Source organism: Xenopus laevis, chromosome 5S, assembly GCF_017654675.1.
Source record: "Xenopus laevis strain J_2021 chromosome 5S, Xenopus_laevis_v10.1, whole genome shotgun sequence".
Lineage (NCBI taxonomy): Eukaryota > Metazoa > Chordata > Amphibia > Anura > Pipidae > Xenopus > Xenopus laevis.
The window spans coordinates 34,975,397-34,993,846 of record NC_054380.1 but is presented as its reverse complement, the minus strand read 5'-3'; the positions used below and the strand labels follow the sequence as shown (position 1 = coordinate 34,993,846).

At 34.6% G+C, this 18,450-nt stretch overlaps 1 protein-coding gene across 1 annotated transcript in view; it reads right to left on the bottom strand.

The window, feature by feature from the left end:
• Window positions 1-18,450, bottom strand: part of oprm1.S (opioid receptor, mu 1 S homeolog) — a 50,342-nt gene that overhangs the window by 6,084 nt on the left and 25,808 nt on the right. The window lies entirely within an intron of this gene.

The following is an 18,450-nucleotide window of genomic DNA, read 5'->3' as shown; positions in this document are numbered from 1 at the left end:
GGTAAAACCTTCTTAATTTGATAGTGTTGACAAATGCTAAAAGAAAAAGCAAGTGCATCAGCAGTAATCATCTGAATAAAATGTTCCTATGTTAATGGTGAAAAGAAACAATGGCTCCACTGACAGTGTAGTATATGTATAAGCTGCTGTCAAACAGATCTATTAGCTTAGTTTTGATGACCCTAGTACTCTATTTGTCATCTTCTTTATTCTGTTTGCTAAAGTAGCCTAAAAGGTAAACTTTTTTTTGATTAGAAAATCAAGGAAGCAAATGGCATGTTATGTACAGCATTTATTGGGAAATACTATATTGCTACTTAACACGTTATGGCAGAATATTATTAATCTAGATAGCTGGTCATACATATATTCCTGGTTTGTTGAAAATGGCCGACTAGTTCAGCAACTAGCAATAGGAGAAACTGCAAGGAATCAGCTAGAGCAGGGGGTCTCCAACATTTTTTACCTGTTAGCCACATTCAAATGTAAAAAGAGTTGGGAGCAACGGAGCAACACTGCATTAAAAGTTCCTGGGAGCGTCAAATAAGGGCTGTGAGTGGCTATTTGGTGGCCCCTATGTGGACTGGCAGCCTAAAGGAAGGTCTGGTTGGCAGTACACCTAATTTTATGCAACCAAAACTTGCCTCCAAGCCAGGAATTCAAAAATAAGCACCTGCTTTGAGGCCACTGGGAGCAACATCAAAGGGGTTGGTGAGCAACATGTTACTAACTAGCCACTGGTTGGGGATCACTGAACTAGAGTATACAGAGAATTCACTGAGATCTAGAAAGCTGCTTGTACATTCAAATAAGGAGTATAGGTCTCAGTTTTTTACTAGTGAAATGTAAGGGAAAGAGACTGTTATATGTCAGAATAGTGTAACTGAAATGACAGCACAGCAGGGAGGAAGGCTAATCCCAAGTGCTGGTAGAGGGAGAGAAAAACTAAGTAGAAATGTTATACACTATAGACAAGCACGAGTTTTGAGTAATTTTTGAGTTATCGCCTGCAATCGCATCAGACACAACTCCCCCTAGCAACTGCAATGACACTGAAATTATGTGTATGCAGCACTGTGGGTAAAAAAACATGACATTTGTGTCTAAACTGCACTTTGCACACAGCATTTGCGATGTAATTGACCTCTTTAACTGCAAAGTTTTTTGTCTCCCGAGTGGCATAAGGGCTTATTATTTTAGGAATGCAAGTGCAAAGTGCATTTTTGGATGCAAATCTGCAACTTTTTTGATGCACAACACGACGGTTTTCACCACAATTACAAAGTAATCGTGGCTACAATTCTGCCCTACGTGGCAAAATGAATACAATTGTGCGTGTATTATAATGAAGAGGACACAATTGCAACTGTCAAAAAAGGAATGTGTCTTTTATGATGTTTGCATTTGATTCAAATGGTGCAAGTCTGCAGAGGGAACCCTTTATTACCACCACCTTGAAGGATACAATGGTGCCAAGAGCAACTATAGGCAAGGAATGTCTTTGGATGCAAGTATTTAAAGAATAAACTATTTAAACAATAGTGTCAATGCACACAATCAGGACTTACCTCCAATGTAAATGTAGTATAAAAATACTAATTTACAATCAATTTTATACATTTTGTATAAAGTATATTCTAATATATTTTGATATATATGTCAATACAAATATCTGTAAAATACTTTCAATGGAGTGGACGGCAAAACCAGTAGCCTGTAGTACAGTATATTATCATGATGTTAGTTCCAATGCTGCAACCATAGAGCTGGACAATTAAAGCAACACTACACAATAAAACTTTTTCCAACGCCTCCAGAGCCAGAATTCTGTCTGCTCTCTATCGGGGGAATGTAATAGTGGTCGCTAATGCAAACATTTTGGGCATTTATTCGCACAACTTGCAATTTGAAAAATGTTGCCTTTACAAACAATTGAATTGTCATGCAACAGTAGGATAGTAATAGTGAATTTTATAGTTTGCGCAGTGTATGCAATAAAACTTCTTAATGATGTAGTTGTTAAATTTGCTCCAAAAGTTTATGCCACCGTCAAGCAGATGCTAAAGGTCTCTTGGCGAATTTTATTATATTTCCCCCTATGTATCATATTAATTTTGTATAATTATCACTTAAGACAGTACAGCACTATATCTACGCTTCTGATATCTGATTACAGTGTAATATTGTAAAGAACTAATGAATTTATCATCTATAATGAATGGATTTCTACATTAGAATATATTGTTTTTTGGGGGGTTGGATCTAAAAGTACAAGGAGAGCTTTAGATGAAACTGCAATTGCTCATAAGGCCACATTATCAGGGGTGTAAATACAGACCCTGTGTTTGCAACCAGCGTTTGCCAATTTACCAATATTTTTGGGACCCAAAATGTGAATTTGCTTAGGGGCCCAGTAACATCTGCACATCATACCTACCCATTTTTAGGTAATCCATAACATACAAGTCAGCAGAAAAATACTAAGATGTAATGTCAATATCTTGTCACCAAAAATAACAATTACCAAGCACGGAAGGGCCACACAAATGTAATCTACAGAAGAACATATTCTGGTTACAATATAAATACCCCAGAACTCATAAAAGGATGGCACAGAGACTATTTTATGTACAAGTACCCCCAGATCTCATAACAGGATGGCATAGAGGAAATTTCATGTATAAATACACCCAGGACTCACAGCAGGATGGCACAGAGACTATTTCATGTATAAATACCCCAAAACTCGTAGCAGGATGGCACAGGGGTAATTTCATATATTAATACCCCCAGAATTCATAGCAGGATGGCACAGTGGCAATTTTGGCTAATTAAGGCAAACTGTATTAAGGGTTAACTGTATCACAGAAGGAGAAATTATGCTTACAAGTCTGCCTTCTTTCTGCACTGGTAAGCAGGGGGAGACTGGGAATCTGCAGGGGGAGACTGGGAATCTGCAGGGGGAGACTGGGAATCTGCAGGGTTCGTCCATTCTTCCTACTTGTGTGTCAGCCAAGTCCTGGACACTGGTGTAGCGATACTGACACCTTTTCACCTCAGATCTATTGGCTTGCGTCTAGCAGATTTCATGCAGGGCACGTCATAAACAAACTGATGTGCTGGCTCGATCCTCCCACCCCCTACCCCCTTTCATTTTCCACCCATTTTAGGCTATAAATGCAGAGACCACACTCCAAGGAAAAAAAGCAGCTTGCTGTGCCGCCCCTAGACCCTGCCGCCCAAGGATAGGCACTCATGTACCTTATGGAAGATACGCCCTAAAACCACATAAGGGATCTAGTGCCCTTTTCTTTGTAGTATTTAATATTTTTATACAGGTATAGGATCTTTTATCCGGGAACCCATTATCCAGAAAGCTCTGTATTATGGGAAGGTTATCTCCCATAGACTCCACTTCAAATATATAATTATATATATATATATATATATATATATATATATATGTTTTTTTTATATGATTTTCACTGTATTAATAAAACAGTACCTTGTACTTGATCCCAACTTAGATACAATTAATCCTAATTGGAAGCAAAACAAAAATGTAACTTAAGGTATGGAGATCCAAATTATGGAAAGACCCCTTATCCAGAAAACCCCTGGTGCCGAGCATTCTGGAGCATTACAGTGGCAGCAAAACATTACTTTATAAAAGATGACAAATGAAATAGGGACCGAAGGTAATGAAATAAAGAATAGCTAGCTAAAGAGAAAACAGAAGCATTGTTTGATAATCAGATGTCATTACTAAGAAGTAGACTATAAGTGAGAGAGGGTTAACAGTACAATAAAAAAATGCAAAAAGGAACCAATACTTTCCCATTAAATATAAAAATGGTCTATGCCCTCAGCCTTGTTGGCATGAATATTAAAAAATGTAACTAATTTGTTTTAAAGTATGGATAGATTAATTCGTGTTGCTTTGAGGTGTGGATATAGCAATCCTTAGTGAGCAGAAAAAAAGAGTTTAGGAATGACAAATTAGCCACTAATTAAACTAAAAATAATGTCCTCTTAATAAGTAAAGCAAAATATGTATTATAATGTCATGTTCTGCAAACCTTGTCTGGCAATAGACCTTGGGGATATAAATTGAGAACCTCTCTCTTCCCAGAATAATTCCAGTATTTAGTTCACCAAGTACACTAGGTAATAAAATCTATTACATTTATAAAGTCATAGAGGCTTTTCTTAAGTATATTTATTATTGTGTATTTTCAATGTGTAAAATTGTTGTATAGTAAACTATCTCTATATGGTTTGGGAACTACACAGTCGCAAATAACTGCCTTGTGGAGCAATCAGTTCTACCAGATGCAAAATATTTATATTGAAACCTGATTTCTAGTTCACTGTTGAGTAACTGCAACAGCACGACTACACAACTATTGAACTGTACAAGATATCTTTGTCAATAAATGTTCAAATGCCACAAATAATATGAGTTGACCAGAGCACACCAAGGCAACTTGGTGTGCAAAGTGCAACCTGTTTAAGTATAATAAACTGACATGATGATTAATAATTACTTGATAATTATTATTAAACTATACAATAACAGCCTTAAATGATTTCATTGTAAGCATTAGAATAAATGAAATATGCACATGTTTGGTGTTTGAGACACAGGCAAGTCTCCTTTCACTGTGCCATCCTTATAACTACTGTCAGAATATGAAGAGTATGAAATTAAAAGAAAATGTGTCCCAAGGCAGAGTAGTGATTTTGATTTAATATGTTCTTATTAATTATAATGATCTTATAAAATAATGTTGTTTGCATTCTGTGCCAGCAATACACCTAGCATTTGTGCAAATATAAAATTATTTTTGACATATAAGATGTAATTACATTTTAAAAGGATCTTAATGTAAACTAAACTGAAAATGAAATATTTAACATTTGGATGACATAATTATGCCATATATTATAAGCTTTCTTTAAATTGCATGATTGCAGGAGAAATCCCAGAGGAGATGTTTGACCTTTCTATATTCCATACAGAGGTGTGGGATTAGCTGTTTGAGCGTCTAAAATAAATGTTGAGGATCCAGTCCCATGGCTGTTTCTCTGCCATCATTAATTCTGTCTCAACATAAAGCAGAACTTGGACAAGTAAATAGCAATCTATGGCTAAATCTTCTATAGTTAAAGGAGAATTCAACCCTAATGTTAAAAAAAAACCTACCCCCCTAACCTACAAAAAAAACTCAGACCAAATCTGCACGGGGTTTTTGGGCTTATTTATTAATACACTTTCCCGAAAATTTTGTTTGCAGGAAAATAATCCGAATTTTTTTTTCACCCGAAAACTCCAAAAACTTCGGGGTAATGCCATAAACCCAGCGCACTTCTCCCATTGACTTATATGCAACTTCAACAGGTCTGAGATGCCAGATTTTCTGATTCTGATGTTTCCATCCTTGGGGTTTATTAACCCTGCAAAGGGGTAACACTTAGGCTGGGGGGAGGGGGAACTATGTAGGGTAGGGTTTTTTAGGGCTGAATTCTCCTTTAACTGTTCACATGGCATTTTATCACTAAATATGAGTATTTACAGGGTTGTTCACCTTCAAACACTTTTTCAGTTGGTTTCATATTATTCACCACAAATAAAGATTTTTTCTAATTACTTTCTATTTTATATTTGTGACTGTTTTTCTAATATTGAGGTGTAAAGTTTCATTTTTTACCTTTTTAAAGCAGCTCTGGGGAGGGGGTCACCAACTCTTTAACTGTTCTAAATTGATACATTAAATTGGTACATTTGTTAACTTTGTCCCTGCTGAGCAGAATCTCTGAGTTTCATTAAAGGCAGCTGTTAGAATTGATACAATAGTTGCTAATATTCCACAGATGCTGCTGAGCGATGTATCTACTAAATGTAGCATTATATGTAGCAAATTGTAACAGTTCAGATTCTCCTGGATCATTGAGCTGCCAGACTGAAAAACCAGAGACAGGAACATAAATCTTTAAACTTCAACTGTGGGAAAACAGTAAGAAATAAATGATTGAAAGCAACTGAAAAAAGTTTATGGTTGAACAATCTGAAAACAACTCAACTGAAAAAGTGTTTAGAAAGTGAACAACCCCTTTAAGGGAAATTTGTTAATATCAGGAATGCAAAGAACATGCCGTTGCAAACCCTAACCCTAAGGCTACAGCTTATATCGTTAGCTATTCACATGCCATTTTTATCACTAAATATGAGTGTGTAAGGAACATTTGCTAATTTCAGGAATGGAAACATGCCGATGCTCATACATTACCTTTGAATCACAGACACATTAGAAGTATGTTCCATATTGATAATATACTGGGTTCTTAAAATCAAGTAAACATAATTTAGTTTGGTTTTAAAAGTGTAGGTTACGGGGATTATTTCTCAAAAATGGAGTTTGAAATTTGCATGATTTGAGAAAAAAACTAGGCAAAAAACCACATATGTGAATACTCGCAAGAGTATTTAATGCAGTGTATAAAGCCTTTTGAAAACAGAAGGTATTTACAAGTCTCATGCTACACACATAGCTCTGTCTTCATACCAAAAATATGATTTTAACACTTAAGGCATAATGGGCGGAGACATTCAAATCACTCTTTTTTCGAATTAGGGAAAAAACACCAACTTGATTTCTTGATGATTAGCTCCCACAGAAAGGCTTTCTAATTTATCCATGCCATAAATTGCCAGTAAATTTGTAGTGTGGCATAGATAAAAGAAAGCCCCATAGAATTAAAATCCACAGAGTTGGCACAATATTATTTAATATTATTGCTACAGATTACGTAAAAGTTTATTGTTTCTCTCTTGATTGATTGATTGAAGATGTCTTTTTTTCTTATTATTTTCTTGCTGCTTTATCATTGTATTCTTTAGGGAAGATAGTGCTATTGACTTAATTTGTCTATTTTTTCCAGCTGGTTTATTTAGCTGTGCAGTGTGCTTTTGCTCGTAAAGGAGAAGGAAAGTTACTGAAGCAGTTCATTGTCAATAGATTAGCCACAATAGTGCAAGCTATAACACTATATTTATTCTGCAGAATGCTTTTCCATACCTGAGTAAAAAGCTCTAGAAGCTGCCTCTGTTTTTATAGAATAGCAGCTGCCATATTAGCTTGGTGTGACATCACTTCCTGCCTGAGTCTCTCCGTGCTCACTCATAGCTCTGGGCTCAGATTACAGCAGGGAGGGGAGCAAACTGAGCATGCTCAAGCCCTAGCCCTGGAAGTTTATGCTGAAAACAGGAAGTCTGATACAGAAGCCCATGTTTACACAATAGAAGGAAAGAAATGCAGTTTCTTTTGACAGAGGACTCAGAGAAGCATTATTTTGAGGTTTTACTGGTGTATTTTTATAGACCTTTCTGATAAAGCTTACTTAGTTTTAGCCTTTCATTCTCCTTCAAAGTGCCTATCCTTTGCTTTACAGAGCTAGTAAATAATTATTCATTACAGCCATATATACATTACACACACATAAACATTGTTTTGCTAAGAGATTCACTATTACTGTTTGATTGGCTGCAGGTTGGTTCTAAACTTGTCCACTTCAAAGTTGGTTAAACAAAGCAAGCACTAGGTGATAACAGTTAAATATCACCCAAAATGTTCCAAACATTTATGGTTGGCAGAGAAATGTTTACTATAGTTTTACTATACTAATTTATTAAAACTTACAGGGAAATTACCTCTCACCCCCACCCCTGTCCCCATGTTGACATGAGTTCATGACTTGAGAAATGTAACCCCCTCACCTTGTTCCATTGTGATGTGATGGAGGGCGCTGTGTGAAATTGCAGTCACTTTTATTCTTTCATATAACCAACAGAGGGCGCACTGTTATTCTTTCATATAACCAACAGATGGCGCTGTGTGATATTGCAGTCACTGTTATTCTTTCATATAACCAACAGAGTGCACACTGTTATTATTTCATATAACCAACAGAGGGTGCTGTGTGATATTGCAGTCACTGTTATTCTTTAATATAACCAACAGAGGGCGCTGTGTGATATTGCAGTCACTGTTATTCTTTCATATAACCAACAGAGGGCGCACTGTTATTCTTTCATATAACCAACAGAGGGCATTGTGGGATATTGCAGTCTCTCCCCAAGTGTACTGTTGGTATAGGAATGATTAAAAGTGACTGCAATCTCAGCTACTGCCCGCTGACCCGAGTATAAGCCAAGGTAGACTTTTTCAGCACATTTTGGATGTTGAAAAACTCGGCTTATACTCGGGTATATACGGTATTGTGTTAATAACAAGTGTTAAGCATTGCGAGTTAACACTATGGGACAGCAATATATGCTGACAGTTAGATGCACAACCTAAAACAATAAGTGATTTGTTCATGACTTTATAAGGATGCAAACTAACTAGAATTGACTATTTATCCACAGAACCATGAAAAAAAGCATCAGGTTAGATTTTTTAAAACTCGTAATTTCACTAATTCAAAGAGGACAAAAAGCCTTTTTTTGGAACAAATCACTAAAAAAATTTAAATAAAATTGGACTTTTAAAAAATCACAAATTTTTCGGAATTTATTAAACTCTGAGGATGGAAAAGTCTGAATTAGAAAATCCGGCATCTCAGACCTGTGTAGGTTGCATATAAGTCAATAGAAGAAGTCCCAATGATTTTTTGATGTTTTTGGCTGAATTTTCTGGAAAAAAACGTAAAAATCAGATGGAAAAATGCATAAAAATCGTGAAAAAGCTCATTTTTGGGAAAATGTAGTAATAAATAAGCGTAAAAAACCCCAGTGGATTTGATCTGAGTTTGTAACAGAGAATATTGGGATAAATTCGGACTTTGATAAATAACCCCCATAGTGTAAAAATCAGGAAAAAAGCACAAACTGAAAAGCTTTATGCGGGAAAATTGAGGTTTAACTTTATATAATTGACTATGCAAAAACCATCTTTAATATATCTAATTCAGAACCAGTGAATAAAAGGGAATAACAAAAAAAGAATAACAATAGCAATGACATTTACAAATACCCATAAAACACTGAGAATGTGAAAGGCTGCTTAAATACTGCACATTAGCTTTCAGGTGGATATTTATTTTCTTCCCTTTGACCTTTTATGCTTCAAAATAACAAAATAAATGTAAAAAAATCTAATTTTTTTTGGTATGTGAATTCAAATATTAATTTGAAAATCCATGATCTAGCACTTCTTTTGAGAAGCCTACCCTCACTCTGCTTAACTACCAAATGCAACACCACATACAGTACCACACTTCTCACCCACTTAATTCGATCTTGCCCACCTTTAGAGTGTATGCTCTTTTGCATAGGGCCTTCCTCACCTTTTATACCGGTATTGATTGTGATGTACTGTATGTAACTCCATATGTATATAATTCATGTGGACCTCTTAACAAAATAAGAAGCACAAGAAAGTCATTGTCAAGGTGCCATTTTGCCATGTAGCTGGAGTATTTTTAGATATATGTAACTTTTCAGGTGAGTACAGAAAAAAATCACAGCTAGGACTATACAACTCGACAAGCTGGTTAAGAATGTGACCTTTCATTATATTTGTAAGAAAATGTCTATCTATTTTTGTATTATGTCTTATAAATGTTGTTTTCCCTATTTATGCAGACTATTTTAAAGTTGCAAATTACATATAATAGATTTGTATTGATACAAGAAAAAATGTCAATTAAATAGAACTAAATTATTTTGAAAAATCTAAAATAGATAGTATAGATCACACTAACAATGGAGCTGTACTAGAAAAAATATCCATTTAGCCTCAATTATTTTTAACCTTTATTTATTTTCAAATATTAGAATGGACTTATACAGAAAGTCTAATAAAATATGATTCTTGCCTAGTACTGAATAGTTTAATAGTATGTAATTGATGTTCCAATTAGAAAAAGCTATACAGTATTCAGTATTGTGGTCAGAGATGCTCAAAGACATAATCTCTACTGTTAATATGAGCTACCCACTGTTAAAAAGAATTGAGTGGTACTGTATTTTTTAAAAACAACATTACAATTTTATGAACTTAAAAGGCAGTTACTGTTGTAATTTGCATTTTTATATTACATTTAACCTCAAGAATGTATTTATTTTATTTTAATGTCTGCAAAATCATCATATCATGGACATTTATGTATGTGGAAATGAGTGTCATTTGGTTTTCTTTACCCAAAACTATTGCCTATAAAAGTTTCACAATATTGTATCAAATTTTGATTAATCCCATCCCGCAGTTTCTTTACAATAACATTAATGGAGTTAATTAAAAAAATCCTTTTCTGTCACATTTGATGGTGTCAAATAAGCACGCACATCAATAGGAAAATCAATGTGTCTCATGCTCAACTAATGAACTTCAATGTTTAAAGATAGTTATTTTACAGTCTTATTTTGTAGTTTTAATATTATAATACTCTAAAGTGGTCAATCCAACTGTCATAGTGTGTTAATAAAGGGTCAATAAGGTTTTAATGGGCTTATTTATCAAAAATTTAATTTATGAGGTTTGTGAGGTTTGTTCTACTTTAAAAAAACCTCACAATTTAAAAAAAAAACTCCAAAGTCTGCTAATTTATGAAAATATCCGAATGTAAAAAACTAAATTGAATACTATTGTGAAAAAAACTAAATTACCTCAGTTTACAAATTTGACAATTTTTTTACATTCGAGTTTTCACATTTTTTTACTTAATAAATACCAGCATTTGAGTTTTTAAAAATATAATTTAAATTGTGAGGTTTTGTACCAAAAAAATTTGAATCCTGCCAAAAATTTTTTATTTTGAATCTTGATAAATCACCCCTTAATGTATTACTAAAGAACAATTTGTGAATATATTAAAGAGGTCATTGATGGATAAATTGAAAGTACTATAGGGCATTAATGTTTGAGACTAAACAGGGCAGTTTTATACCAATAATTATTTGAAAGAAATTATTCTGCTATAGGGTTAGTCTAAAAATAAATAAAAAACAACAAAACAAGCCTGTTGAGGTTACTGTATGTCTTAAAGTCCCTCTGCTTTACAGAGAATACAGTATGTGCACCAGCCACTCTGGAAAGCAAATGGACTTCAGTTCCCAGACTTCAATGGAAAAGTAAGGGACGAATTGAATATATAAACTATTAGCCTATTACATTTTTATATTTTATAAAAAGGCTTATTTTTAAGTATGAAGTCGAAGTTTTTTTTAAAGAGACAGTACTTAGATTATCGAATGGTCGAATATTCGAACGAATTTTACTTGGAATCGTTTGAATCGAAGTCGAATATAGCCTATTCGATGGTCGAAGTACCCAAAAATTTACTTTGAATTTCTAACTTTTTTAACTTCACTCGAGCTTAGTAAATCTGCCCCTATGAGTGTATTCCCTTAAGTTTTCTGTCTTTTTATTGTTTTCTTTATGTTTCCTTTAAATATACATTACATTGCATTATTTTTAAATGTCAATTTAGTAAATTCAGATTAAATGGAAAATAATGATAGACAAACCTTATGGAATTCATTGTCCATTCATGTATTTTCTTCTACATAAATGTAAATGCAAGCAAGATCTACAGTTACATCAAAATGTAATTATCGTTTCAAATAAAGGTTTAAAGAAAGATGGAAATGCAATTCATTCCCTTTGGCATCAAATATGCTTTTAAATTATCCTTCCTTTTGACAACTTATATAAAGTAAGACTGAAGGTGAAAATGCCTCAAGATATAAAAGATGATGGGCTTTGGGGAAAATGAGAGGAGTGCAATAGAATAGAAAAGATAACCTATGCTATAACCTATAGGCCTCAATCTTGGGTGCAACTACAACAAAAATGAGGGAGTAAGGGGGAAATGGAGTCAATAATCCTATATATTTACCCATTGATTACCAGAACTCCTAGAAAAATATTTAAATTGTTTTTGTACTAGAATGGAATGAAATAGAAAAAGTAGGTTCTTTAATGGTAATCATGGCCTTGCTTTCTGTGACATTATCTAATAATTTAAAATATTTTCCCTTTAGCAACAAAATGCATTAAGTAAAAATACCCATATGAGTGGGTATTTAGAAATTTACTTTGGTTAATATTTGCTTCTACCATGTTCCGCATCAGCAACCTTTAAGCTGAAGTTTAATTAGATGTTTGTTGATCTCAACAAACATATTTGTTCTTGACTAGCACTACAAAATATGGGCATTTTACATTTTTTTGGAAAACATTATGTAAAATCTGTAAAATGTAAGCTCATGGAAATGTATTATGTATTGGTGGGACCACCAAAAAACATTGTAAAATGCAGGAAAACTTAAAATCAGGGGATTTAAAATTTAGTGAAACACACAATGCAGAGAGTTGCAGTTCAAACACGTTCTCTTTATTGATGCAGCCTTTGGTTAAGCATCATTCTCCAGACCTAGTCCTTCTTGTTATGCCCTTGCTGGCATAATTCCATCTGAAAACACTATGCCCACTAACGCCTAGTTGGGTCCATAGCTGCCCATGTTAGTTACCTTGCTCTATTACACTTCCTAGAGCATACTATTACACCACTAGGCTTCACACTGCCTAAGTTCACTACCTCTTCCAGGAGATCGCTCTACTGCTGCAGTGCCCTCTGCTCATCTTGCTTTCTGTGACGCATCGCTAATATCACTTCCTGAAACCTTCCCTTATATAATTTACTTTTCTCCACCCACTGGGCACTTTCCCTCTCAACTGTTATCCTCTAGCTCCCCCTAGCGGCCAACCTAAATATATGTATTAACCATTGCTTAAACATTTAGATTAAACATTTTACCTTATTACATCTCGCCCTCTAAAAACCAGACACGTCCTCGTTTCTGCCTATTAAACTATTACTCTACACACTTCATCTTCACAAGCTACTAAGGTTTACTGATGGGTATATTCATTTATTTATTTCAGTGCATTTAACCACAATTTGCCCAAAAACTAAAATGCTGGCGTGAATGCATTTATCCTTCAATTACAATTTTTTAAAAAACTCTCAGCAGGCATTGCAAGTAACATATGTGAAACAGATTATTTGAAAAATCTGGACAAAAAAATGAAGGTAAAAATTTGAATCAGTTGAAACCTTCTAGTTGATTTTCTAGACGTCCCAAATTTGTATAAAATTCTGAACTAAACATAGTAGTGCCTTTAATACTGTTGGTTACTCAATCTGACAGCAAGTAGGACCCTAGGGAAATTTAGGAAAGAAGCAGAAATTAGTCACCTAAAGCTAATAATGAAGATTTAAATATAATCAATGATGAATAAATTTGTCTTGTACATTTCAATTGTAATGTTATTTAACAAATATGTATATCTTACATAAAATATGTGACACTTATTGAGATTATTGAGACTATTCAATTGAATATAAGACATTCAATTTTTTTCTTAAATAACCTGCCATACGAGTTGTGAGTATATTAGAATTTATGAGAGTAAAAAAAAATTCATAATGTTTTTTTCTCCAGTAGATCCATGGGTTTTTCTTGTGAGCAAATCTTTTGCCAAATGTATAGATATCAGCAAAGAATGGAATAAGTTGGCGCTTGCACAAAAGGTATAAAGGTGGCATCACAGTAACATAGTTAGTTTGGTTTTTGGAAAAAAATTTTATTTGAAAAAAAAAAAAGCCAAAGTTCATCCCCTTTAAATGTCCCCTGGAGTCATTTGCACATTTATCATCAAAAATTAAAAAATTATCTCAAAACTGGCACACCCTTAGTGAACCTTGGAATTCCATATAGGATAAAGAATCTCTCTCCATTAACTGGATTACTATGTTAAATATTTTCTTATTTTTTTTGTAATGATCATGACATTATGCTGAATTATTTAAGGTACATTATAGAACATCACTGTATTATTGCACTATATTAGTGCAAGAATACAGAAAGTTTTATTAAACAACACAGTAAAGGAAATTGAACCACTGGTTTTGGAGCATTCCAGGTAAGGGGTGTCCAGATAATAGATCCCATGCCTGTGTAATTCTGAAGTTTGTTGTTGTGAGACAAACCCATATGGTATTCCAGATGTAACCTTTCACCTATGGAAAGATATATGTTCCTGTTCGAAAGTTTAAAAATAATGAGTAATAAAGGTCTTGACACACTCCAACTTACTAACAGCTTTAATAGTAGTCAGGGTCATATAAACTGTAAATATCTCTAGGAAAGGAAACTTTTACAAATACTGCTCATCTCTATGAAAGAAAATCAATAGCTTTTTTTCCCAGTGCGGATTTCAGCTGTGGTCTGAATTACTTGAATACTTTGAACTATCAATGTAACACACACATTATTCCACTCCTGAAGGTAATGTACAGTATGTTCAGACTGCCCTTGGCTACTTTTATGGAAACTCTGTGCTGTCTCTGTAATTTTCTTTCTGGAATCAACTAGAATAAAGTAAAAGAGCCTATTTTTGCATCCTTATAGATGTCTGGGAAGGCCTCACCTTCAGTATGTCCACAATGAATTTAGCATCAATGTAATGATCTTTTTTTTTTATGAAAAAATGAAATGACAAGACGCTATGCCATTAGACTTATACAACAGAATTTGTACATGAAGTCATGCAAATGAGGGTGATCAAGCAAGGCAATGCCCTGCTTGGAGATTCTGCATTAACTGATCCTGAAAAAGGGCTTGGAATCTCCTGGGCTACAGTTTTGTGAATGTGTATACATCTATCTATTGGTAGATCTAGTTACTTTTTTGTAAAAATGTTGTTAGCAATTAAGATAAAAATGTAGTTTCATCATTTTTTTCTGCAATCAATTCAAATCAATTTCAATCAGAAAAATTCAGAATTTTATAAACTCTACTTCCCACAGCTTAATTTCTGAAAAGGTTATTTGTTCTGTAAAATTACAAATGTAACATTAATAAAGCTTCATATATGTGAAATGATAGTATCTTTTCAAATTCTTTTTATTGAGTTTGCAATAAAATATAAATAATTCACATATCTTTTTGATAATCACAAGCGTATGGCTATGCAGAATCATACCTGTATATATGTAATTCAAAAAGAATTTGTACAATATAAACCATACACATTAGAACAAGAAAGAAATGATAGTATCAAGCTTCACCAAGCAAGCTGTACTGTATATAAATTACTAATTATGCTTATATAAAAATCATTTATTTAAAATAAGCAAACAACAATTATGCAGTATCCCTGGCTGTTTTGTGCTCAACTGATACATTTTTAAAACATGCATCAGTACCTGTTAGTGATGTGCGGACAGGCCTGATACCCGTAGGACCCGCAGGTCGGGCGGGTTCGGGCCGACCTCGCACCCCCCCTTTACGGGCGGGTCTGGGTTGAGCCCTTCTGCCTGCTTTCCCCAGCCGCAACCTTACAATGCCGGCTTCCGACTTCTGGGTTTAACTGATATAGATATAGACGCGCACCTGCTTGTCCTGCCCCATTTGTTACATCATCGGGCGGGTGGCGGGGAGGGCGGATATCGGGTGGGTGCAGGTCAGGTAAAACCCAACCCACACATCACTAGTACCTGTGTTATTTCAAGGTAAAAACAAATCTAACTGTTATCCAGAATGTTTGGGGCCTGGGGTTCTCTGCATAATGGATAATTCTATCATTTGGACTGCCACACCTATAGTGGTCTAAAAATGTTTTAACATGAAATAAACATGAAATAAACATGAAAATTTGCAGCAAAGTCGTGTCTGGCAAATGTATTCGCCCAACACTAGACAGGAGAAAGAACAGTCAATTTTATTTTAACAATGGTAAAGACAAAATAATGTATATATTATTGAATGGCCTGTTTTTGTTCTATAATCAGATCAAAACAATACCAGTACATTTTTCCATAGTGGGTATTGCCAACCGCTCTTTTAAACACACTGAAACATTACTCACCTGACATAAAACAGATTCAAAAGGATGACAACCCCCTGACCTTATTTATCGGTATCATTTTACATTCAAGAGACACTGCTGCTCCCCATAGCTTTCTTGTTTTTCTGTCCTTTTGAATTTATCTTGATAAGTATCAAACAATCAAACATACAATCCTGATTTTTCAAGATTTTATAAAGTCTTTGTTCATCCATCTGAGCAGCAGCAGCGAGGGATCTCTCTCCTGTTTTAATGTGTGTTTCTCACTTGTGGGGGATAAGGTAGTTTAAGGAAGCCAATCCACACTTATGGCGTAAAATCAAATTTCCAGCTTTATTGGATCATAAAATAACAAACAGGCATCTATTACAGATGTACTCCTACCCTATGACATGTTACCCTAACATGTCATAGGGTAGGAGTACATCTGTAATAGATGCCTGTTTGTTATTTTATGATCCAATAAAGCTGGAAATTTGCTCCCAGCAGCACCTATGAAGTCCCGATTGTGGCCAGTGCGGAGCAGAAGGGCAGGATATCTGGTGGGTGCAGGTAAGGTAAAACCCAACCCACACATCACTAGTACCTATGTTATTTTAAGGTAAAAAAAAATCTAACTGTTATCCAGAATGCTTGGAGCCTGGGGTTCTCTGCATAAGGATAATCCTAGAATTTGGACTGCCACACCTACGGTATAGTCGTCTAAAAATGTTTTAACATGAAATAAATCAATATGTATTAATGCAGCTTAGTTAGGGTCAAGTACAAGCCACAGGTTTATTATTGCAGAGGAAAATTGAATACTTTTTTTTCAAAATTTACTCGGAGATGGCCTTCCCGGGACCTTAGGATAGGACTACATGGACGTTTTCGGTGCAATCCAACGTACTGCAACAAAAAGCCGGTGTCAAATCGCATGCGACGGAAATAAGTTATATAATTATTGATGTGCAGCGTCTGCATCCAACAGTCGTGTCGTGTCAGATTTTTTAAAATTTTTCTCAGACAGTTTTGCGATTTAATGTTTGCGGCGAAACAAACGATCAAAACAATACCAGCACATATTTTCCATAGTGGGTATTGCCAACCGCTCTGTTAAACACACTGAAACATTACTCACCTATATATAAAACAGATTAAAAAGGATGACAACCCCCTGACCTTATTTATCTGTATCATTTTACATTCAAGAGACACTGCTGCTCCTTATAGCTTTCTTGTTTTTCTGTCCTTTTAAATTTATCTTGATAAGTATCAAACAATCAAACATACAATCCTGATTTTTCAGGATTTTATCAAGTCTTTTCCTGCACAAGTAATTTTCGGGAAAAATTTATTGATAAATAAGGGGGAAGTCTGTGCGGATTTGATCGGAGTGGTTTTCAGAAAAAAGTGAGAATTTTGTATTTTGATAAATAACCCCCTATAGGTCATTAGGTCAGCACCTAAATTGTGATAGGTCAGCATCATACCACATTGAGTGATTGACTGGCTTACAAAAGCACTGACAGCCATGCGCCACTAAACAATTACAATAGATAAGTTCTTATTCTATAGAATAATGTACAGCCATGACAAGCAATTTTTGACATCTAAGACATTAGTAAAACTTTTAAAAGCCAATATTTCTTACAGAAAGCAACTTATACCATAGAAAGCAACTTACGCCTATTCGTTTTATTTTGTGCCTTTACGGAGTAATAGAAAAAGTGGAAATTAAAAGTATTATTGCTCAGTGCCATTAATTATTGCCTTCTGTGCTGCCTGCATGCATGATTTCCCGCAATTTAATTCTAAGTTGAAATGCTTTAGTTCACTTCTAAACGTTTTTGTTGGTTGTCTTGGTAACCCGATCCCATTTCATCTTCATGCCAGCTGCCCCACGAAAATAAATAAATCGAGGTTGTACTTTCTCAGGGCACTACAGACAGATGTGGGTGTTCCTACTTCCATTTCATAGAATATGTTTTTTAGTGCAAGCAATTTCCAACCAGCCATCTGTGCCAAGCCTACGCTGCATTATATTCCATTCATGTCCAATGTACTGGGAGTTCAACAGCAGCGTTATTTGATTTTACAATTACCAATAATGTTGTTTTGTTGTAGCAATACTTAATTACACTGTCTATGTTTTGGGATCATCATACATAACAGAATACTGCAGAAATATTCAGCAAGTCTGCACAACCATAAATGCCATAATGGATGTTTCTTGGAGTAATTATATAAGGGAAAATATTGAAATACCAGAGAAGAAAACATGCTTTGCTATCAATAGAGTTGCTGATACATTCATAAAATGGTTTATATTTTTGCTGTTTAATCACATTTTTACTATGCTGCATTAGTAAAAAATTGCAGGTATTTTCTTTGTAAGCAAGAATGCACCTAACCATTTTTAGCACTGAAATACTGAAATGTTGGGGTCTTTTTGGGGGATTTCCGATGAAAGCATTTGAAAATTCAGCTGTAATCTTCTTAAGATGATATAATGTACCTTTCGCATTATGGTAGTTCTCCACAGCTTACAGAC